Source organism: Vulpes lagopus, chromosome 2, assembly GCF_018345385.1.
Source record: "Vulpes lagopus strain Blue_001 chromosome 2, ASM1834538v1, whole genome shotgun sequence".
Taxonomy (NCBI): Eukaryota; Metazoa; Chordata; class Mammalia; order Carnivora; family Canidae; genus Vulpes; species Vulpes lagopus.
The window spans coordinates 134,997,119-135,021,771 of record NC_054825.1 but is presented as its reverse complement, the minus strand read 5'-3'; the positions used below and the strand labels follow the sequence as shown (position 1 = coordinate 135,021,771).

At 39.7% G+C, this 24,653-nt stretch overlaps 1 non-coding gene across 1 annotated transcript; it reads right to left on the bottom strand.

Moving 5' to 3' along the window:
• Positions 1-257: 257 nt before the first annotated feature.
• Positions 258-361, bottom strand: LOC121485967. The gene has a single exon (XR_005986461.1). It is a non-coding gene; the product is annotated as a U6 spliceosomal RNA (small nuclear RNA).
• Between the last annotated feature and the right edge of the window lie 24,292 nt (positions 362-24,653).

Genomic DNA, 24,653 nt, shown 5'->3' with positions numbered 1-24,653 from the left:
AGAGGCAAGATCAATAAGCAGCTAACTGCTTAGGGTACTGTCAAATCTATCTATCTATCTATCTATCTATCTATCTATCTATCTATCTATCCAACTATATCCAAAAAGTCAGGAATAGATGAGTAGAAGGCAGAGGTAACACTTCCCAATGAAAAGTCATGAACTTTTGCCTAGTTTCCAGACTGGAGTCAGCTCCCAAAAGCAGAACCTATTGACTGAGGGAGCATCCTAGTCTAGATGATGAAGGTCTCTGTGGCACCACAGCAATTACATACGCAGATTTGCATGTCATCTTCTCACAGGGGCTATGCTAATCTTCTCTGTATCTTTCCGATTTTATATATATATGCTGCTGAAGCAAACACTAGCAATCATATAAAATAGTGATTCCTCCATTCTTCCCCAATAGGATCTATAGCCACTAACTTGGGTAAAAGCACACATGAAAATGGGAATTTCCATATCTTTCAAGGCCTGGTAGATATAGGGTCTAAGTTCAATCTGATACCAGGAGATTGAAAGTGCCACGTTATTCTCTTTCCCATTAGAGTTGGGGGGATAAGGAGTTCAGTTAATAAAGATAATAAATGGAGTTCTGACCCAGGTCTGTCTCACAGTAGGGGCTACTATCTCTATCAACCCACTTGATTGTCATGTCCCTGGTCCCCAATTATATAATTCAAGTACACATATTTAGCAGTAGGCAGAAACTTAACACTGGTTCCTTGACTTATAGATTAGGAATGGTTGTAGCAAAAAAGCCAAGTAGTAACCCCTGAAACTATCCCAATCCCACTCCCAGAAATTAGAGTAAATTAAAAAAAAACAAAAAACAGCACAATAACAAGATCAGTGCTATATTCAAGGACTTAAAACATGTAGAGGTGATGTTTCCCACCATATTCCCATTGGATGCTTAACCGACCATGCCACCTAGGTGCCCCTTCCATATGCATTTCTAAGGCATCCATAGTATAGTAGCTGCTACAAAATAGCTGCTACAAAAATTGGTTGGATCCACTGTACCAAATGTGGTATCTTTATTAGAGAAGATTAACACAGCCTCAGGTATGCAGTGTGTGGATATTGTACTAGCAAACCATAATGCACAAAAAAGAAAATGAGGGCAATTTATATTCACATCGGATACATCCACATCATATCCCAAGGTTATGCTAATTTTCATGATCTTTGGCATACAGTAGGTCAAAGGGACCTGAATTGTGAAGGAAAGGAAAATAGTTTTCCTTCTACTTATCTGAGGTTCACTGGCTGGGGCCCTATGAATTAGCCTGACAGAAGATGGATTAACAACAGAAAAACAAACAGAAATTTATTAACATATGCACAGCACATGTACTTGGGAGCACTCAAAGATGAGTAAATCAAGGAGTGGTTAGAGCATGGGTTGATATAACATCTTAACAAAAGAGCAATATATTTTTAGAGACATGACAAGACAAAGGTAAGGGACTTTACATTCTAGGAGCAGCATTCTGTGAGAAGGCAAAAATATGGGGAAATTAATAGTACATAAGGGCTAGTTGTAGGCTTATTACATCGGTTCCTTTGGGGACTCTGGGCTGGTAAGTCCCTGGTTATCTCTAGTGATTAACCTCTGTCCTTCCTGGTAGAGAAGGAAAGGGGAGCACCTTTATAAATTAAATCCTGCCTTTAAGCAAATTGAGGGAAGGCAAAGAGCTTTTCTTTTCTTTACTTCTCAACTGCCTTCAAACAAAATAAGCCTATGCCAAAGTGGCATATTTGGAGGTGGCATATTCTGTTAACCTTCAACTGTCTAGATATTTTGGGGGGAATTAATATCATGTTAATTGAAGCAGATGACCAAAAAGTGGCAAATACTGTGGATGCCTTAGAAATGCATATGGAAGGGGCACCTAGGTGGCATGGTCGGTTAAGCATCCAACTCTTGATTTCTGTTCAGATTATTATCTTGGGGCCGTGAGATAGAGACCCACATTGAGCTCTGGGTGTGAAGTCTACTTGAGATTCCCTCTCTTCCTCTCTCTCTGCCCCTTCCCTGCTCATGTGCATGACCTGCTAAGAAAAAGAAAGAAAGAAAGAAAGAAAGAAAGAAAGAAAGAAAGAAAGAAAGAAAGAAAGAAAGAAAAAGAGACATGCAATCTAGAAAGTGGGGAAATACCTAATGTTCCCTACCACAAAGAATGAAACCCAATCTTTGATAGGTTCCTTTGGGTTTTATAGGCGGCATATTCTGCATTAGGAATACAGAAATTACCAATTCACCATGTTGGTTTGAAAACTATTAGTTTCAGTTGAGATCCAGGAAAAGAAAGTTCCCTGTAGTACTTCAGGCTTTGGTTCTGAAGTGCTGACATTTGATCTCTATGGCTCAGCATACTCCATGATACTAGACAGATTGTGCTAGAGAAAGACATTGTATAGGAGTGTAGCAAGGCCTAACAGGATGGTCACAGCAGAAACTCCTATAATTTAGAAACAAAGTCATGCCACATGTAGCAAAAAATCATACTCCGTTCATAAAACAAGTCTTGGTATAATACTAGATCCTTTTAGAAACTGCACATCTGCCCTTGGGAATTAAATGATTGTATGGCCAGAACTACTCATCATACACTGAATACTTTCAGTCCCACCAAATTATCATCATATAAGGCAGTTAGAGCAGCAATCGATAATAAAGCAGGTGTGGCACACCCAGAATCAGACTCAGGCTGGTCCAGAGGGCACAAATAAAGGGGACGGATAGCTTGCTCAGAAACCATGTTTCTCTGGTGCCTTTGTCTCAATTTACTTTGGTCACACAGGCATTTTCTATGACTAAGTGATGGGAGAGGAAATATACAAGCTTGATTCACAGATGAGTTGGTTTAGTAAGTGAGTGCAAGCCAAAAATGAAGTATCACTGTACCATGTCACCTTTCAGGGGAAGCCCTGAATGAATGTCATCGGCTTCCATTGGGCAGAGCTTCAAGACATTGCAAGGGATGATGCACTTGGGATGCAGAGATAGTAGGCAAAGAGAAGGGTACATTAAATCACAAGCAGGCAGAAATGGCTTATCTGGTTGGTCAATGGCTTGGAAAAAACCAGATCAAAGGACTGGAAACAAGAAGTCTGGGGAAGTGTCAGGTAAATAGATCTTTGAGAGTAAGCTCCAGGTATGCAGATCTTTGTATCACACATTAATGCTGAGCAGAGAGCATCCACCTCAGAAGAGGCATTAAACCACTTCATGGGCAAGATGACTCAGTGAGTAGATGTCTTCTAACCTTTGTCCTTGACCACCGCAGTGCTCGCATAATGAACTCACAAAGAGAGTAGCCACAGTGGCAGAGACTGAGGCTATTTGTGATCTGGATAGCACGACCTCCCTCCTTAATGCTAATCCAACTCCCACCCTTTGCAATATCCGAACCCACTAGCAAAAGAGAACAGAATTGAGACCTCAGAAGAGTACCAAATGAAACCAAGAAACCTCAAGAAACCTCAAGAAAACCAAGTGGCCACTTGCAGCAAGTTGATGTTATTAAATGCCTTCTCCACCCTGCCCCCCAGTAGTGGCAGGTATTCATCACTGACAGAACCAAAGCATATTCCACTTTTGGGTCCACTTGCTCTTAGCTAGCACCACTACCCAAGAGCTAGTAGAGTGTCTGATCTACAAACATATCATAGAAAAACACATTTTACCTAAGAAGGTGCAGCAGCAGACACCATGGTTTGTCTCACTAAAGTTCTTATAAGTTTTCCCCAAAATATGACCAATCAAATTCCTGAAGAAGTTGTGCTTACAAGGCATGAACTTAATAGAGGTAGCAAGTGATAAGAAGGGCAAAAGAGTTGACAGTCATGAATGCTGTGGTCCCCCATGCTGATGTCTTCTATTAGGCAGTATACACATGAACATTGGATGATTACAACCCATCAACCCAGCGGCTGATGGCCGCTCCCATCTCCAGAGAACTGTCTTTGTCCAAATAAGAATGTCCAAGCATTAGGGGGACTAAATGATATAGATAGGACGTCCCTAAATTGTAACAACAGCACAAGCATTTGGCAGACATCGGCGACTCCTCAAGATATTTGCAAAGTTATGTGTTAAGATGATTACTGGCAAAGGTCAATTCGTCAGAAATGTAAGTATATGTCATCAAGTGCTCGTAACTTCGGGGAAATGACACATCTCAGAGACTGCATCTGTTTTCCCCGTTTTATAAACTCTGGCATACACATAAGGAGCTACACATCTTCCATTTGTCCTTTAATGGATGGCAGTATTTTGATCTTCTTTTCTTTGTCGAGTGATACCTTGTTGTCACCTGCTACTGTGTTTCCAGAAAACAACTATAAAAAAGTGAAAAGAAAGAAGTAAAAGCCACATATCAATGGTGCAGTGGAAACATGCTCCTGAAAGTTGTAGTGTACCACCACATCAGAGGGCTCATCGGAGCACACACGCCAAGTAGAGTGTTGAAACGCCAGTCATTAATAGCTTTTATGTCAAATAAAATCTTCCAATGGAAGATTCCAAGGTGACACAATATTCTGATTAAAGATGATGGGGAGACATGAAAAAAAATCAATAGTGCTTATAAAGATGGTTCGTTTCAGCAGCACACACATTAAGGAGTCAGTAAGGGAGAAGCTCAAACAGTAGAGAACCGAGAATTTAATGAAATTAATACATCTATTTCCGTCTTAGGAGGGTTCTTCTAGGAGAAGGTGAGGAAACAGTACTGTTCTTCCTGATTCATTATAGCAGCAGTTTATAAATATTCTATTGGTCCAATCGGGGTACATCCTAATGTCCATCTGTTCCCAGGATAAATGATGTAGCCCCCAGTTAATACTAATTGCAAAATCACTGCACAGGAAAATGGTCTGAGTGATTGCAGAGAGAATTGACTCAGCACCTGTGGCTTTTTTGGTTTTACATGGAGAAGGCTGATGACAGGCCCAGAAAGGAAAAAAGGAAGGAAGGAAGGAAGGAAGGAAGGAAGGAAGGAAGGAAGGAACGAAGGAAGGAAGGAAGGAAGGGAAGGAAGGAAGGAAGGGGGGATAGGGAGGTAGGAAGAGAAAGAAACAAAGAAACAAACAAAGAAAGGAAGAAACTTTATCTCTAGTCGGGGGAACAATTAGGGTAGGCCTAGGGAGAACCTGAGCCAAATATGTTTCTTCCTGCAGGCACCTGAGCCCCAGCAGAATCCTTCTCTCTTCCTCCCTGTCTACCTCCCATCCACCCTCCTTTTTTGTCTTAGACACATACACACTCACACACACAATTTTATAATCTCATGTTTTTCATTTAAAAGATATGCATCAATGTCTAAGTAGAATTACTTATACTTTACTCTGGCTTTGGTTTGCACCTATTAGCAGTGTTATGCCAATAAACCTAATCCACAGTAATAACCCCAAGTCTCTAGCAATTGGACTCACCTATGCTAAATCTTCCACAGTTTTCTTACAGACTAAGACCCATGTTGGTTGTTTGGTAAGACAAAGTAGCCCTTGTAGGGAAAGGGGAAACTGCTCTAAGGAATTTTGTAGTGCAGAGTCAGATTGCTATGTCATTTTGATGAGAAAGAAGGCAAACCAGAGAGTGAGGACAGAAGAATTTAGCTAATTTGAGAAATCTGGTATGGTGGATGGAAAGAAAACAAGAGGCTGACCTTTAGTATGCACATTCCATGCCCTCTGCTAGTCACTTTACAATATGTAGGTTTTAGTTTTCATATTATCTAAAGAGACTACAGCCTAGAAAGGTTAAGGAACTTGTCCCAACCTTGCAGCTAGTAAGTGGTATATCCCTGGTTCAGTTCCAGAACTGTCCTTCTATAACATCACACTGCATAAGGAGAAGTCTCACAGAGGGAATGCCATGTATCACACACCAATGGTTCCACCAGATAATTAAGACAAGACGACAAAGTGCAAATGGACCTATTCCCTATCATCTCCTGTCACAGTGAGCTGGGTTGTGGGCCTGGAGGGAAAGTGCAAAGGATGGAACAAGCTTGCTTTATGCTATGGCTGCCAAAGGAAAGACCCCTGTGAAGAAAAGACTATTAACAATCTCAGCTCCATTAAATTTAAAGCAGCTGCTAACAGTAGGGGCCTTTACATTGTCAATTATATGAATTTTCCTATTACTATGTCATACCAAAGAGCAATTATAGTACATTCATCAAATACTGCTTCCGCTTCTCTGGTTCTGTCCATTATGCCACAGTGGCAGGCCTTAGAAATCCTTGAAGACAAATCTAACATGCAGACTTAATTGTTTCAAGGATTTGTGGTCAGAAACAACACTAGGTGAGTAGTAGGGGGTCAATTACACAATTAGATAGTGATAGGCAGAGACCGGCTGAACTCACACGATGCACCAAATATTTATATATCCGTTCACTTCGCAAAGTGCTTTGACACCTACCATTTCACTTCAAGTTTGCTTCTATCCCATTAACTGGTCTGGGAGCTATTTAATTACCCTGCCTTTTTTATAGTTGAGGAAAAGGAGACCAGTCTCTGCTGAATCAGAGCCTGAGGGTTCCCGTGCTGTTCCACCCCCACTGAAGAAGCTGAGGAGGAGCAAATGACCAGTCTTACTTCCTCGTGAACCATTATGAAAACAAAGGAATAAAATAGGGAAAAATCATCCTACAGAAAGAGATGAAAGGAGCAAGCAAGAAGAGAGACAGGGAAAGGAGACAGAAAGGTTCCTAAGTCACCTTTAAATCATTCCCGTTCAGGGTAGGTGTGTGCGATGCTACAGCCCCACGAAGACAGAAAGACAAGCTGCCAGAAAATGAGGGGAGAGGGGTGGTGAGAAGGAGGGAAAGAGAATTAGTTGTCTGTAGTTAGAATTGATTGCAGGGAAAGCCTACCTGCTCTCAAAAGGCAGGTCTCCCCTGGTCTCAACATCAACAGTTCTTGTTTGTCTGTACATAAATTTGATGTGTAATGTTGTGTAAGCGTACAGTGTATAGTGTGTTACATTGATACATTTATATACTGTAATATGGTGGCCTACATAGTGGCATTTATCACAACAGTATACAATTATAGTACAGTATTATTGTCTATGTCATTGTACTGTGCATTAGATCTCTAGGCTTATTTACTACTAATTAACAGTTTGTACCCTTAAACACCATCATTCTTATCCCTCCATCCCCCGATAACCACCATTTTACTGTTTTATACAGGTTTAATTCTTTTAGATGCTACATATAGGTGATATCATCCGGTACTTGTCTTTCTCTGTCTGACTTGGCTCGTTTAGCATAATGTGCTCAATAGTTTAGAAATCACCAAAGAAACGACCTCCGCACAAGATGATTCCCTTCAGTTCTGTGCAATGAAATGCTCATGGAGCACCGAAGTTCCAAATTCCTTTCTATACACTTGGTAGACACTGATATAAACAAGAAATGTTTTCTGCCCTAGGGAAATCTGCCATTCCCGGAAATGACCAAAACATCGGCAAATGATTCAATATGGCATTTTAAACGACAGAGGTGAGCTCAGGTTGCCATGGGAGCACAAAGAAGGAAGAGCATCCAGATAAGCCTGGAGGAGGTCTCCCAGAGCTGTCTCACATGATAGGTAAGAAGTGATTGGGTTTCTTTAAAAAAGAGTAGGAAGGACTTTCCAAAGGAAGAAGAGCATAAAGTTACAGATTCTGCTCTACCACTTGGCCAAGCACATTATGGAAGGAGACAGATATAAGTCAGATTTTAGGAATGGGTGCTGCTCATCAGACCCTCATATACCTCAAGCAATAAGATGCTTTGGTGTGGTGGTCAGAGTGCCCAGGACAGAGGATAGTGACACATCAAACATTTCTCAGACCTTGTGTCCTTTACTCTGGCTCCTCTTATTCTCCTCATATTCTCTCTTCTCTGCAGCTGCCCTAATTTTCCTACTGCTACCTCGGGTTCCTAGAGACACTGACCCTTTGACTATTTGAAACAACATGTGAAGAAGTCCAATATTCTCTTAATTCAAATGGAATAGCCATTCCCAAGGAATTAAGGGTAAAAACAAATCCTAAAATTTTAAAAAATGACCAACCTTAGGATAATAAAGCTGATTTATCAGGTTATCTATTATCCCATTACAAACTACCCCAAACTTAAATTACCTCAATGACTTAGAACAACCACTTCATTTGCTTATAATTTTATCAGTCAGAAATTCAGAATGAGCTTGGCTGGCGATTGGTCTCTGATCCACATAGCATTAGCTAGTGGCTAGGCCTAAAGGATCCACTTTCAAGATTCACCTCTTTACTGTATATTGTCAAGATTCCTTGACATCCCCGACCCCTTCTCTCTTTCCTTCTTGCTTCCCTCATTCTTTCTCCATGTCTTATTCTCTGGGATTCAGTCATGTGGCCTGGGATTCTTACAAAGTGATTGTTTCAAGATAGTTTCCCTTCCTACCTAGCAGCTGGCTTCCAAGAGAGCAACATAGAAGCTGCCAGACCTCTTTTAAACATCTGACTCTTGAATGATATCATTTTTCCATATGCCATTGGTCAAAGCAGTCACAAACCATCCTAGATTCAAGGAGAGGATAAATAGATCTCTCCTGTCAAGGGAAGGAATGTCAAAAATATTTTATATCCATCCTTAATCTGTCACAGTCACTCAATAGAGGTTTGGCCAAAATTTAGCTTCATTAAACTATGAGGCATTTGGAGTAGCCAACCCTTGGATTCTTACTTTTCATCCTGATAAAGGAAAAAAAAAATAAAAACAAAGACAAGGCTTATATCCTAAGTCCCTCCTCATAAGTAGACGCTATGCTTGCAACACTCTGTATGGTGAAACCCACAGAAAACACAAGGGAAAAGGGTGCCAACTGCAGAGGAATTCACCCACACTATACCTGTTTGTCCGTTTGGACCTCCTGTAACAGATGGAATCACCATGAGACCCACACAATTCTCCCCCCACATGTCTATAAATAATTGCTAGAACTTTGTCATGATGTTAACCTTCTCAGTGAGCCAGAACGTGTAATATTAAATTCAAATGCTACTCTCTGGCAGGTTGAGAGTTACTGGCAGAAAAATCCAAGACCTAATTTCCAGTATGTCTTTATAAGGAATTCACCATTAGAACCATTCTGAACATTATGTATAATGTGATTAGATGGAAGCAGTATTTAAGGCTTTAAAAAAATGCTTAAGTATGTTGCCATCATAAGTAATTGATGGAGGTGAGACTAGAGCCCTGGCCATTCGAACGACCATCTGACTCCAAGGCCCATCTTTCTACTATTTGTACTTAGCTTACTAATGCAATTAAGAAAAAAAAAAAAAAAAAAAAAAGAAAAGCTTGATAGGAGGACAGGGACAAAAAAATGTCATCCTTGCTGAGAAAGGATAGAAGCTGCCACTGTCTCCAAATCCTTTTTAGTTCCCAAAAGTGGCCATGACAGGTAAGCAGACAGGGTGCCTCTTGGGAGCTGCTAATGAACACAGAGCCAAAGGATGATAGAGAGGATTAGAGGAAGCAAGCTATAATATCAATAATTGTCTCCTATGTCTGGCTACAGCTCTGGGGCACTTAGGAGGACCCCAGGCAAAATTTCAGAGTAGGAAGCTTGTCTTCTAGAATTCAACTCTTCTTTCCCTTTACTCACTCTGGAGCTCTGGAGCTTTTCTGCTCCCCACTCCAAGCACTGTCACCGCAGCTTCTTGAAAGTCTAGATGCCCAGCAACTTCAACTTCATGCTCCTCCTTCATCCACCAAGATGTCACTGCTACTCCCCAACCCCAGTACAGAGTGGCTCCTAGGAATGACGCCAATATCTGTCATTTGCACTCGGGCTTAGGGTTTACTAGTGTGGCTTCCTCTTCAGGAAATACTTGCATTTCCAAGGTACTTCTTTTCTCTTCACTGGCACCCCCTAAACCAAGTAATGGAGGCAGCAGCCATCTGGTCATAGATCAATCTCAAGAGATGCTTTATTTAATCAAAACAGGTTTTAGGGATCCCTGGGTGGCGCAGCGGTTTGGCGTCTGCCTTTGGCCCAGGGCGCGATCCTGGAGACCCGGGATCGAATCCCACATCAGGCTCCCGGTGCATGGAGCCTGCTTCTCCCTCCGCCTGTGTCTCTGCCTCTCTCTCTCTCTCTGTGACTATCATAAATAAAAATAAAAAAAAAAAACAGGTTTTAATCAAAAGGTCTAAAGGAGGAGAAAAAGACTCAATAAATAATTTCATTGCTATTACTTAGTAAACAATTTCAGAGAATAAGTAAAATTTTACTATGTCTTTACAAGGCTATGGTAATTAATGGTGAGAATCCTTCCACACACTATGAATCACTTTCCTAGGTACGGATGATATTTTTAAAAATTCAGTAATGTTTTATGCTATTCAATTTATAAAATTTATATAAAAGGTGAATAAGAATGAAGGTGGGACTAGGATCAGGTCATCTGATCCAAATCCCATGATCTTTCTATTTTCCTTGCAAATTTCCCTATTGCTTTAGCTCTGAGCTGTCTCTATGGTAACAAAGGGAACTTTTCCAGTACTTTTTATAGTTTACCAAGAACTTTCACATATATACTTTCATATGCTTAAAGGTAACGGGATCCATTAAAGGATTCTAGATTGTTTCAACCAGGTTAAACTGCAATAAAGAGAGCACCAAAATCTTAGTGTAATGTAAGGAAGCATATTTTTCACACACACCCAAGTCCAAAGTGGGTTCAACAGACAGACCTCCTTCTCTTTGGAGATACAGGCTGAGATAGCACTGTCTTAAACATACTATTCATATTCACAGGCTCTAACACAATCAGAAGGAAGCGCTGACCTGCATGATGGCTATTAGAGTTCTCACCTGGAAGTGACACAGGTCTCCTCCACTTACATTCTATTGACCAAAGCAAGATGTGCAAATTCTGCCTAAGTTCACAAGGGAGGGGGAGCTACTAACTTACCACATGTATGGGAGGAAAAGAGATGGAACATGTGTGAACAATCAAAATTACTGCCACATACTCAAAACAGAAATAAGCATGAGTGAAGGTTATCCTAAACAGTAGTTAACAATTCATTTAAAACTCATTTGTAGTCTATGGGTAGATCTATGGGTAGATACCAATAAAAATAAGAAAAAGTCTGGGAGTGAGCCTGGTTCAGAAGAAGAATGAAATCAGCAATGAAAAATATTTTCTTTTTTTTTTTTTAAAGATTTTATTTATTTATTCATGAGATACACAGAAAGAGGGAGAGAGAGGCAGAGACACAGGCAGAGGGAGAAGCAGGCTCCATGCAGGGAGCCCGACGTGGGACTCGATCCTGGGTCTCCAGGATCATGCCCTGGGCCAAAGGCAGATGTCAAACCGCTGAGCCACCCAGAGATCCCCTGAAAAACACTTTCTAAATAATCCCCCATAGTAGCCACAAAGGATAAGATGATCCAACACATATAAGTATTTTTTGTATATTGCAGATTCCTGGTACCTAGATTTTAAAAGTCCCATAATTAAAACCAACAATCAAGAATATTCAAAGCTTCTAGAATATCTCAAAATAAAAGTTACTATAACTAATCAACTGCATAAGGGAGGTAGATGGAGAAAATTATTATGAAGATTGGTTGCAACTATATTGTATGGCAGCTTATTTATCCTAGGATATTGAAACTGTCATTTGACTTTCTACAATTTATATGGAAATTTCTCACATATTGTTGCCTCAAATCCACATAACAATCCCACAAAGCAGTTCATCCTTATCTCCATTTCACAGAAGAAGAAACTGAGGCTTTGTAATTTTATGGTTTGCCCAAAGTCACTCTTATAAGAAAAGTACCAGAGCCCATTCTGAGCCCTTTCCTGTCCCATTAACCCAAGGATGGGTTGAAATGTGGCAATAAGATCACAGATATTAAATTCACAAAGCTGAAATTATTTTAGTCTTCCATTTCTTAAGCTGTATTCCACATAAGAGCAGGTATTCTTGGAAATAAAGAGTAAATGGAAATAGGTTTGGGGCCCTCTGGGTTAAGGAAAAGAAAACAGAATTTCTTACAAGACTTTGGAGAACCTGAAGGTGCTATGAAGCATTGCTAGTTTCCATGAGTGAGAGTGTAGCATACAAATAATGATGCCCCATAATGCCCACATTCTAATCCCAAACCTGTGAGCATGTGCCATAGCAATAGGACTTTGCAGATGTGATTAAATTAAGGGTCCTGAGATGGGAAACTATCCTAGATCATCCTAGTGGACCTAATGTAATCACAAGGGTCCTTACATAAAAGAGACAAGAATGTAAGGGTCAGAGAAGATGTGATGATATGATGATAGACATAGAGGTCAGAGATAAGAGGGTCCAAGACACAATCCAAGCTGGAAAAGACAAGGTGATGATTTCTACTCTACAGCCTCTAAAAGGAAATACAATCTCACCAACAACTTGATTCTGGCCCAGTGACACCCATCTTGAACTTCTGATCCCTACAACTGTAAGAGAATAAATTTGTGTTGTTTTCAGCCCCTAAATTTGTGGCAATTTGTTACAGTACCACAGAAAATAAACATAGAAGGATATAGTAAGTCTTTGCTCTTAAACTTATTTGTTATTGAACCTCTTATTCCCTGAAATATCCACCTCAAGAAATCAGAGTTTGGGGAACAATGGTATAATTCAATCCCTACAATTATCCTAAGATATAGATTACTGATGTGGAGAATAAAATATTTGATCAGGGTGAAAAAATAATAGTAAATAGAAGAGAGGGCAGCATTTGACATTTAAAGCTCAGTGAGAATAAGTCACTTCATCATCCCTTGATATTAGTTGTGAAGATTTTGTCTCCTAAACATTACATGCACATGCCTCTCTCAGCTATCTGGAGAGAAAAGGCAGCCCTTCTTTCCCTGTCTTCTCTCTCTTCAACACAGACACTTTTCTTATGTGCTGCAGGCAAAAACAATTTGAAGCAGGTGACAGCAGAGCTCTTCTTTCTAATGCCCTTTGCCTCAGGCACAAGACTGGATCTTTCCAGACACTAGAAATGTTATGAGCGGACATTCACCCATTCTCCCCCTGGCAAAGCCAAAACATACTTTTCAATTGGATCTCAGAAATGCTGATGAATATCAGAGGCCTGACAGGCTCCATTTTTTCACTTGTGTCTTACTTGGAGCGGCTTGCACAGGAGAGGAGAAAAGAGAGAGGGCAAGTCTCTCCAACCTCCAACCCTGCCTTGGCCTGCCAAAGATGAGAGGCGAGGGTGGTGAAAATCCATCCTGCTAATGCAATAGGCTTAATGCTGGTTGGTTGGAAACCAGCAGAACCACAAAATTGCAAACTTTCTCAGAGTGCAGCACTTCAGGATCATAGAGAAGTATAAATCATCACTAAAATAGCAGAAAACTGGGCCCCCAGCCTTCACAGGTTTCTACAAATCATTTTTACCTCTTACCCAAGAGAAACACTCAGGATGCATTAGATTTGGAGAAGGGAGGAAAAATTCCTGGAGAGCACAACCATGGTTATGTTGCTATCACTATCACTGAAGGGGCCAGCGTGATTGAACTGTTTTTGCCATGACAGTAGCTGCAATTCCCCAAAGGCAACTGCAATACTCCAGTAACTAGAAAATGAAGGTCTGTTCAATAATCTAGAATGATTGTTAATGTGAGTTCCAAAGACATTAAATATGCTTTATTCCAACATGTTAGAGGGCATTGTTTATTCCATTTTCACAGCCTGCCCTCCCTCAGTCTCATCAACATTTGTTCATTGGGATTGTGGCCAATATCCTATGGGCTGGAAAACAAGCCACAATGAAACAAGCAAGCTGCTGGCAGACTGTTAGATTTTTCTTTATCTAGTTGGAGGGCCCAAGTGATGTACAGATGTCTTCCAAATGAGCTCCACTTCTTTATACAGAAGGCAGGTTGTGGCCATAGGCTTTTATTTAATATTTCCAGTTGTCATGTCACTTTTGATGACTGACAACATTTACCTTGCTACCAGGAAGATAATGGGTTCATCCTTAAGAAATACCCACTACAAACACTACCCATGCCCATCTTTTTTGCAATGATTCATTCAGTAAATACCCGATAATTTTCCACATGCAAGGATACAGAATTGACTAATTCCTTATCTAAAAGGAGCTGGTAAGGGATCCCTGGGTGGTGCAGCGGTTTGGCGCCGGCCTTTGGCCCAGGGCGCGATCCTGGAGACCCCGGATCGAGTCCCACGTCGGGCTCCTGGTGCATGGAGCCTGCCTTCTCCCTCTGCCTGTGTCTCTGCCCCCCCCCCCTCTCTGTGACTATCATAAATAAATAAAAATTTAAAAAAAATAAAATAAAAGGAGCTGGTAAGGTTTTGCAGAGTAAATATGCATTCAAATATGTGGAATACAGATGGGGTCAAAAGGAGCAGAGACATCCATTCAGTTTACATGTCAGCAAAGGTGCCACATTGCCAGAGGCACTTGAACTCAGGATTCAGACAGTAAGTCAGAATTCCAAAGTTGTGGCTTTTCAAAGGCATGGAGTGGAACAATACCACACCCACTTGGGGAAGTGCGAGTGATTCTGAATGGCCAAACTGTGGGGCGAGGTGGGCAGCTGTCAGAAGACAGGTTGAAGACACAGGAAGAAATCATATTAGGGAGAGCCTCTTGTGACAAGAAAGACCTTCAGTGTTATGCCACATCAAAGAGGATTAACAAGTTTACTCAACACCACTTGGGATAACAGCCTGAGCTGAAATTGAAATAACCGATGTTCTCTTTGTTTATCCAGCTTTTTCACTTCTTGTATCAATCAGGTCCAGGTACTTCAAACAAAAGGAGTTATTTTTCAAACAAAGAAAATTTAATACAGGGCGCTGTTTACATTGTGATGGGAAAGTCAAAAAGCCAAATGGAGGCAGTGAGGCAACCTAGAAATTAGCAACAGCAGAAGATTACTATGTGATGTTACAGGAACCCAAAAGCCAACAATGTCTGGATGGAACTGGGATCACTGGGACCATGGTAGCAGCTTCCCCTTATAGGTCTAGAAGATAGAGTGACGGACACCCTACAGGAGCTGGGACCACAGAGAAGATGCACCTGCTTCAAGATGCCATCAGATAGAGGGAAGAAATAAAAAACATGCTGGCTTCTTCCTTTTCCTCTGGTTTTTCTCTTAGTATTTCTGCTTGGGAAAATATATCAAGAAGTCCGCAGAAAAGGAAATATGGGAAATGTCTTTACTGTGCACAGAGCAGTGCCGGGAAAGTACAATAGATGAATATGACAGAAACCATCCGTGACCTCCACAGCTCACCCCTATTTTGGTTTTAGCATTCACTGTACTTCTCTGCCCATATACAGCTCTCACACCATAACCTGTTTCATAGAATATTATCCACAGAATCCACAGAATAACTGTCTTACACAAAATGAACATGTTTCTCATCCACTTCCCAAATGGGGAGATGTAAAGGCCCATCAACCACCATGTCCCTATTTAAGTAAATGTCTCCATGTGATATGCAGTCCTCCCCTTCATGCCATCACTATTCCAATGACCTATTAACTGAATTTCTAAAAGTAATCACTGCTGACATCTTTGAAACAAAACAAGAGGGAAAATGAAACAATAGGATAATGGATACATAATAAATATGCATAGCTATTACAGTCTGTAACTGATTATGGGGCCAGAGCCATAATTCTTAAAACAGCTCTATTGAGGCGTAACTGATACAATAAACTGCACATATTTAAAGCTTGCAATTTGATATATTTTGACATACAATATACTAATGAAATAATCACTGCCGAAAGTTTTCTCATGCCCCTTTGAAATTCCTTTCTTCTGTTTCTATTCCCCACTTCCACCCCCAACCCCAGTGGTCTCCACTGATCTTTCTGTCACTATGAATTGTATTTTCTAGAATTTTATATAAATGGCATTGTATGGTATTTTGTATGGCTTCCTTTACTCAGCAAAGTTATTTTGATACTCATCCATGTTGTTATGAGCAGCAATATCGATTCCTTTTTATTGCTGAGTAGTAATATATTTTATATAATATATATCTATACACATATAGGTAGATAAATATAAAGATATAAATATATAGATATATCATAATTTATTGTCTATTCACCTGTTGATAGATATTTGGATTATTTGCCATTTGGGGCTAATACAAATAAAATTGCTATGAATATTCATATTCACGTCTTCATATGGGCATATATTTCCTTTTCTCTTGAGTAAATATTTGGGGGGGGATCATGTATCAGGAATATGTTTAACTGTTTAAGAAGACTGCCAAACTCTTTCCCAAAGTTTTTCTATCATTCCTGGTTGGTATTCCTCAAACAGAATGTTACCTTTGCCGTAAGTTATCTCTTTGGTCAGGATTCTTTAACTGGTGGGATATTCTAAACATTTTTGCAATGTCTGCATACTTAGTTTTCTGCTATTATTGGGTTACTTTTGTTTTTATTGACATTTATTTTTAGACATGAAAGTACTAAGAGACACTCTTGTGAATCCACTAATGTCCAGAATCTAAGAACAAGGCTCTGAGTTTCTACTTACCCCCGTTGTGTAGAAGTAGCCCAGTTTACCCAGAAATCAGAATCACCCAGCCAGAACCAATTACCCTTCTTTGACTATTGGATCAATGGCATAAGAATCCAAAAAGGGCTCCAATCCAGTGAAACAAGTGTTATGTTCCCCGGTAGAAATGATCATTCTTTGGGAACCAAGATCTCTGAATGGGGATAGGGATAGGAAACAAAAATTCCGTAAATGTACTACTATGTGTGGTAATGACAGGGTCCACTCCTACTTATACTTAGGTACCAAGACCTGTAAATTCCAGCCATGAAAGAAAGTGTCAGGTACTGGTCACTAGTTCAAAGCAAATGCTGTAACCTGTAGGAGAGCAACTTAATCTTAATCCTGTCTCTTACCTAGTGCTGACACTGAATCTTCAATTGATGCCCACCATATTATCAGGCTATCTGCTTCTGAAAGCAAAGATATAAGAAGAAAACTAATGAATTTTACGGGCACTTCTCTTGATGTAAAATAAATTCCTCAGTCAAAAGCTATGTTGTATGGGATAATTAAGGTACCAAGTCTATGACAGCAATACATGCAAAATATTTTAGACATAGAAAACAACTATAAACCAATGGGAGTATTTTCTAGTAGGTATGAATTACTGCTCCTAACCTATGATGGAAAAGGAGTGAAATATAATTAGACTTTAACCAGATGGCTAGCTTGACCCCTGGTGATATAATAGTACCAAATCAGGGGCTCAGGATTAGCCTTTGCTATTGATTCATTAAGTATTTAGGAACCAGATAGCCATATCAACTGTAATGAGGGGAAGTACAGGTTTTTGCATCCAAGCAAAGCTTACTTTCCCACCCTTAGAGGCCAGTTTGTGGAGTAAGCATCAGTGTGTCTAAGAGAAGGGACTGACAGCTACAGAAAATATCATTATATCCACCTGATTATTACAAGATACCTCTCTTTCTTGAGGTATCTTGAGAAGACACCTTCTAATCATGTTTGTTCTGAGTTCCTGAACAATAAGCCAAACCATTAGCCATTGCTAATATGAAAGTGTAGATCCACACCTCAGGACACATCTATATAAGAGATAACCAGATGTACTATCTGAAGTTCATCTCACTGATGGGATTTTCCTTAACAACTCTCTTTAAGGGGTACATCAGTAATTTTATAATGCAGCAACAATGATTTTTGGCTGGTTTCAGCAAATTTTATAGACATCTATAACCAGCACTGAGTTTTTTTTTTTTTTTTTTTTTTTTTTTGTCTTCCATCAACTGGTAATAGACCTGGAAACAATAAGATATGCTTCTCATAAGTCCTAAGGAAAATGTGCGTCTCCTTTCAAAGCAATTTTTTCGGGTGAATAAATAATAAGCTCTTTTGTCAAGGAAGACTACCTTCATCAGTTATAATTGTATCTGCTGGTAATGAGACATTGGGGATATGCTGTGCTCATCATTCTCAAATTCAACTGCATCTACTCAGATATCCCCTCCACATTCTCAGTGATCTGCCATTTAAAATTAATGCCTTAATGCTAACATAATAGATTGGTGAGCCTGTGTTTTCAACTTGCATGGTAACTCTGCAAATTATACATGGTTCTGATCCTCAAGTTTGATTTCCCTTCTGATATAAAGAGCCTAAAAATGCTATAGCAGCTCTCTGATTCTCTGGCCGTGTCCCTTTGGCTGAGAATTTAAAGCTCTAAGATTATCATTTTCTTTTTGTAAGCAGTCCAACACAATCAAAAACAGCCATCTCATTTTTGTAGTTAAATGCAATAGCTACTTGTTTTCCCAAAGCCTAGCTTTCAATTGGCACATCACTGCAAACAAACCAGGTTATAATTTAAGTAATTGCAATGCCACTTGATGAGATAGATTAATTATAGTATCCCATTTTCCACCTGAAAGAAGTTTTGCACTGTGTTCCAGCTAAAAGAAGCAAGCAATCGAAGCTCAGAATTTGTTCCTGAGAATTTTTTCCTAGGACTAATCCTGATATTAAAAAATTTGTATCAGTCAAGGTCTAACCAGGAAAATATAAATCAATTTAAACATTTAAAATAAAAGACATCTAATACAGGCAAACGGTTGCACATGTGTTGGCAGAGCTAAGAACCTTAATAGGAGATCATGAAGCAACCCACAGATTAGCAACAGCAGGAAAGCCAGTGTCACCCCACAGGAATAGAGAAAGTAAAAGTGATTTTACTGAAAAAGTTCTGACGCAAGCCAGAGGGGGTACAATTCAAAGTTGTTCAAAATGGACATCTCCAGTATAGTGAAGGAGGACAAGGTAGATGCAAATATATGTTTGATGTTGGGAAGATACTTTGCTGTTATTGAGAAGTTAGTAGAGATGATCCTTGATATATAGGAGTTTCAATAAGAAAAGAGATGAGAGAAGAGTATGCAAGCATGTACAAAAGCCCTGTGGCTGGAGGAATGTGATATGTATATGAAGCTGAAAGAAGGACAATATGCCTGGAACCAATTAGAGAAGATGTGAATATGGTACACGCTGACACTAGAGACTACAAATGACCACAGGGCATGTGAAATAGCATGTTTGTTTTGTCTGTTTTAATCCAATAGCCATCAGAGGGTTTTAACCTGGAAAGTGACACATTCAGATTTGCTATGAAAAGATGACTCTGTGCTCTGCATAGAAAATGCATTGGAAGGGAAGTAGTCACTATAGTAGCTTACACTACATTGAAGTTGATAGAGATGATGAGGAGTGGATATATTTGAGTGAGTTTTAGAAAAATAAAATAACAAGATTCAGTGCTGAACGGGATTGGCATAGTAAATCCGAGGGATTTGTCAGAGATGATTCCTTCCTCCTGGGTTTGATATGTGAGTGGGTATTAGATCATCCACTGATGGCATTACTGATGGTATTTGCTTGAAAAAGGCCAAGGTAATTGTGGGTATATTCTTGGACATATTTAATTTGGGTAACTTTGGGATACTTTAGAGAGTGCCAAATAGGCAGATGTATATTTGGGGTGAAACAAAGGAATGGTCTGGGCTAGGAAAACAATATTTGGAATTCATCAACTTAGAGATGGTAACTGAAGGTATGAGCAAGAGATGGATAGAGAGGAAGAGGGCCAAAAATGGAACTGTAGCTCCGTCAGCCAACAGTTAGGTACAGAGGTTGAGGCTAAAACAGAAATAGGACAAGAACTAAGTAGGAGAAATGAAATAAAGTGTCGTATCAAAGAATTCAAAGAGTATTTTGAGAAGGAGGATGTTTCCAAATCTGCTGAGAAGTAAGGAAGAAGAGGAGTGAAAGTGTCCATTCAATTTAGTAAAATGGACATTATTGATGACATAAATGAGAGCAATTTTGGTGGAGTCAGGGGATCAAATGCCAAACTGAGGTCACCTGAGAAGCAATTTGAAGAAAGTGGCTGTAGAGGAGAAGACAAGAGAACACAATATCTGAAGAGAAAAGGGGATTCTTTAAGTTGCTTTTAAAAAATAAAAGAGGTAAGCATGCTTCAAAGTTGATGGAAAGCATCCAGTGAAGAGGGAAAGGCTTACTATATGAGTGAGAGGTTCTGGAGCAAGCCAGAGGTGGTGGAAATCAAAGTAGGGACACCCACATTGTAATGAGAAGGAAAAAGGACAGGGTAGATGCAAACATGTTTGTTTGCAATTGGGAAGGTGTTTGTTGTTTCTGAGGAGATAGTAAAATTGTCTTCTGAAGGCTTTTCATTTCTTTGCCAAATCAAGGTCCCCTTCCTGGAGAGAGAGAAGAATGGCGTAGACATTCCCATCTCAAGTTTTTAATGACTTCTATTAGTTGGCTTCTTATTTGGTATACCTCGATTTCAAGTTAGGAAGTGTTTCCTTGAACCAGTATCAGATTCCTTTGGAAAGATTTTTTTGTGTCTCATTGAGCCTTCTTCTCCTTGTATTTATGCTCTCTCTCTCTCCCTCGCTCCCCCGTTGCAGGTGCATACACACACACACCAACATACCATCACACCATTCGATCCTTTAAAAACTTAATGCTATGTGAATATTGCTCTTAAAAATCAATCTTCTGCCGCAAATTTTACAGCTAAAATCACAGTGGAATTTAGTTCCCCACTAACAAGGAACCTAAAAAAAACATTGCCTGACATTTGCTAGATCTGTACAAAGACCTCTCTGGAGTGTTGGTTTCCCTGTTTATCACAACTGAACTTGTAGCAGAGGCATTGCCTTAATCCAAAACCTGCAAAGACCCTATAAAAACTACAAAGAAAAAAAAAGGCAGTCACACATTTCATGTGAGTGCCCAAGAAACCTATGTGAGAGCTATTTTAACTTCAGTGTATAACAGAATAATTGAGATTATATGAAAGAAATGCATGACAGGTAAAACAAAATGCTTAAAAACTAACATCTATATAAGTGAATTCCAGATTCACGTAGATTTGTAGCTTCCAATTAGGAAAATTGCAAACTGAATCATACCAAGACTCTTCTTGTCTTAGGCACTAACATTTGCTCCAAAGAAGTGGCTTCCTTTCTAGAGAAGGTTACTGGCCACAGAATATTCACCATAACAGTGTAACATGAAAGTGATCTTGGTAGCTTTCACTCTTATCATTCAAATTAAGAGAAATCTTCTACATATAAAAGGAAGGAGAATGTTCCCTTTTATTTCATCAATTGCTATAAAATAAATGAAGTCCTGTATGGCTTGGGCCTTCTTTCTACTGACAAATGTAATTAAAATTAGACTTGAGAAAAAATAGGAATGGAAATGTCCAAGTATAAGGATGTTGCCACTGAAAATTGGTTTCTAAAAACAGCATCGATTAGAAACGAAGTACAGAGAAATGAGAAATCTGCTGCCAATAGTCCATCTCCAATTATATAAAATATTGCAATCAAAGGCTCATGAGGTTAGGAAGACTTTTATTAAATAATGTAATTAAAAGCTAATAAGTTTAGCATTCCACCTATACACAGAAAGGGTATTTGATGTATTAGCTTTCTATTGCTGCTGTAACTGGTGGCTTAAGACAATGAAGATTTATTATCTCACAGTTCTTTTTTTAAAAGATTTTATTTATTTACTTTTTTGAGATAGAGTGAGAGAGGGAGAGAGAGCAAGCACAAATGGGGTGAGGGGCAGGTTGGAGAGAGAGGGAGATGCAGGCTCTCCACTGAGCAGGGAGCCCAATGCAGGGGTTGATCCCAGGACCCTGAGATTATGACCTGAGCTGAAGGTAGAGCTTAACCAACTGACCACCCAGGCGCCCCTCTCCCAGTTCTATAGTTTAAAAGTTTGACATGGATTTCACTGGGCTTTTAAAATCAAGGTGTCAGTAGGGCTGTATTTCTTCTGGAGGTTCCAAGGAGACTATTTGTTTCCTTGCCTTTTCCACCTTCCCACACTCCTTGGCTTGTGGCCCCTCCATCCATCTTCAAAGCCAGCAGTATAGAATCTCTCTAACTCCGGTTCCCTATCACGTCTCTTTCACTGACCTCACTTCTGCCATTTTAAGGACCCTGTGATTACAATGGCCCCACCTGAGGCATCTGGGATTATCTCCCATCTCAAGATCCTTAAGTTAATCAAATATGAAAAATCTCCTTTGCTGCATAAAGTAACATATTCACAGGCTCTGGGGATTAGAGTGCTGACAAGTACAGGAAGGGCCATTATTCTTCCTACCACACTTGGGAAAGTGAAAGGGCATGTTTTTAAAAGAAACATTTTACTGCCAGGCTTCTGATTTCTAAGCCTATCATGTTCAAGAATAAAGAATTTTAAGGATTTTTCCCCCATAACTGTGTAGTACATCAGGTAATCAGACCACTCGTTTTCAGTGACAAGAATGCTAAATAAGAAAGGATTCCTTTGGCAGAATGAAACTAACTCAGAAGACAGGGATTAATGATCGAAAAGCTACTGGGGATGCCCAAAGGATATCATACATCTATCTCCTTTCCAGGAAATTACAGCAGTAGACAGAGAAGACAGAGGCCATAAAATGATAATAAAAATATACTTTAATTGAATTATTCCACAATAAAACTAAAAGGAATCTAAAAACAACAGCTGATTATTATCCTCATCATGTGTCTTGAATGGTCCACGCAAGGCATTATTGTGAGATGAGAGCTGAGATGGTTACAAACCATTTCACCCTGGCTTTCTTTCTTTCCCTACATCTCTCTCTCTCTCTCTCTCTCTCTCACTCTCTCTCTCTCTCTCTACTTCTCGACCCTCTCACTCTGCTATCTTTCATTTCATCCTGCAAGAATTAGGACCTGAATAGAGAGTCAGGTGCATCTGCTCATTACCTTTGAAAGCACAGGAAATGACTGGACTTCATATTGCTGTGGGTTAAAATTGGCATCAGACAACCTGTTGCTTTAGCTGTTCTTGTTCTACCTTCAAGAATAGTGTCAGATGCCAAGAGGTACTGCTGCCAGGAAAGCTGGGTTTCCAGGAAACAATAACTTTCATATTTTTGTCATTGTAATCCAGAGCTGAAGGAAATAACTTTCATGGTTTTGTCATCATTATCTAGATCTAAATTTGCTTTTTAAAAAATCTACAGGACAAATAAGCATCCACATTTTTCGAATATAATTAAAATCCGGGGCATGTGGTCTAACAAAGGATGTTTCATTATCTATAAATTTAAATGAAAAGTGTTACAAAGTCATAAAAAATAAACTGCACTTAGCTACATATTGAATAAATTTACTTTATGGAAAAAAAATGAAATTATAAGAAATCAAGGCTGTCCTGGAAAACCCAGGATGCATGGTCACCATTATTTATACCAGGCAGTTCAGAATGCTATTTGGTTGTAAAGCCCACAATTTATTTTATGTAGTGTCTGCCAGTGTCTCAAAAGCTTCAGAAAAAAAAAAACCAAAACAAAAGTCTTTTTATTCCATGTGAAATCATGTGAACTGAGTATTTGGCCTTCTTAATTATCCCAAGAGTCTGGTTCAGTAGTTCAGTGTCTGGCACAGTCAATGCTCAATAAATGTAGACTGAATAAATGAACAAATGCATGAACAATTTAAGATTAGCCATATAGAAAGCAGGCCAAGTTTCATTTCTGCCAAGACTGAGTAAAAAGCTCACAGGATTTAACTGGAGGAATGACTTCTCAGGACATTTAGTCCCACAAGGATAGAAACACTTACAATGAATAATTAATAACTAATTTAATGGACTTCATCAAGGTGTATCAACTTATGGTATAACCATGAAAAGGTTTTGTTTATTGGGTTCTTTTTAAATAAAAGTTATTTGTCAAGCCTCATTCCCCTTTGAGTTTCAGGCATCTCAGTCCAATTTCCTGAAATTTCAGACTGATTTTGGTGCTGTTCAAAAACCTCAAAGTCAATTTCAATTCACAGCTCACATCCTCTGCAATCCAAGATAGGCAGATAGGTATGTCCGTGGCTTGGAAGGGGAGGTGAGAGGGAGTGAATAGGGTGTTCCTTCATACTATTCCTCACCTCCTTGGCTATCCTTGCTCTTCTGGGATTGGAGCAGGGATGAAGGAGAGGAAGGAAGATGTTCTGCAAGGGACTGCTCATAGTAAACTGGCCTCTCTCTTTTGTCAAGGGACCAGTATCTGGCCCTCATTTCCTTCTCTCCATCACATGCTGACTTCCTGATGGGAGATATTTATGGATTCTCAGGTGGGACTTCCAAAGGTCTCTCCTGCATAACTCCTTGATATTGGGTATCTGACAGGGTTTTAGCTTCTTCCTCCCTGCCTCAGGCCTGGCCCAGGTGATCCACCCACATCCTCTTACTGCGGGGCCTCCTTTGCCCAACAGGTGGCACCTGGAATGGGGTAGGGATTGAAAAAGGCCTAATACTCAGCTGCTCACCTTCAGTCAGATTCTACTCATGTATCCTGGTCACACCAAATGTGGACGTGCAGGCTTCACTATGGATCCTCTCCTTCAACTCTCATATCTCTCCATGCTCAAGCCTAAACAACAGATGATGTATCAATTCAGTGGCTCAGCAATTTCTAATAGATTATCCTCAGTCCTTGACTTATATA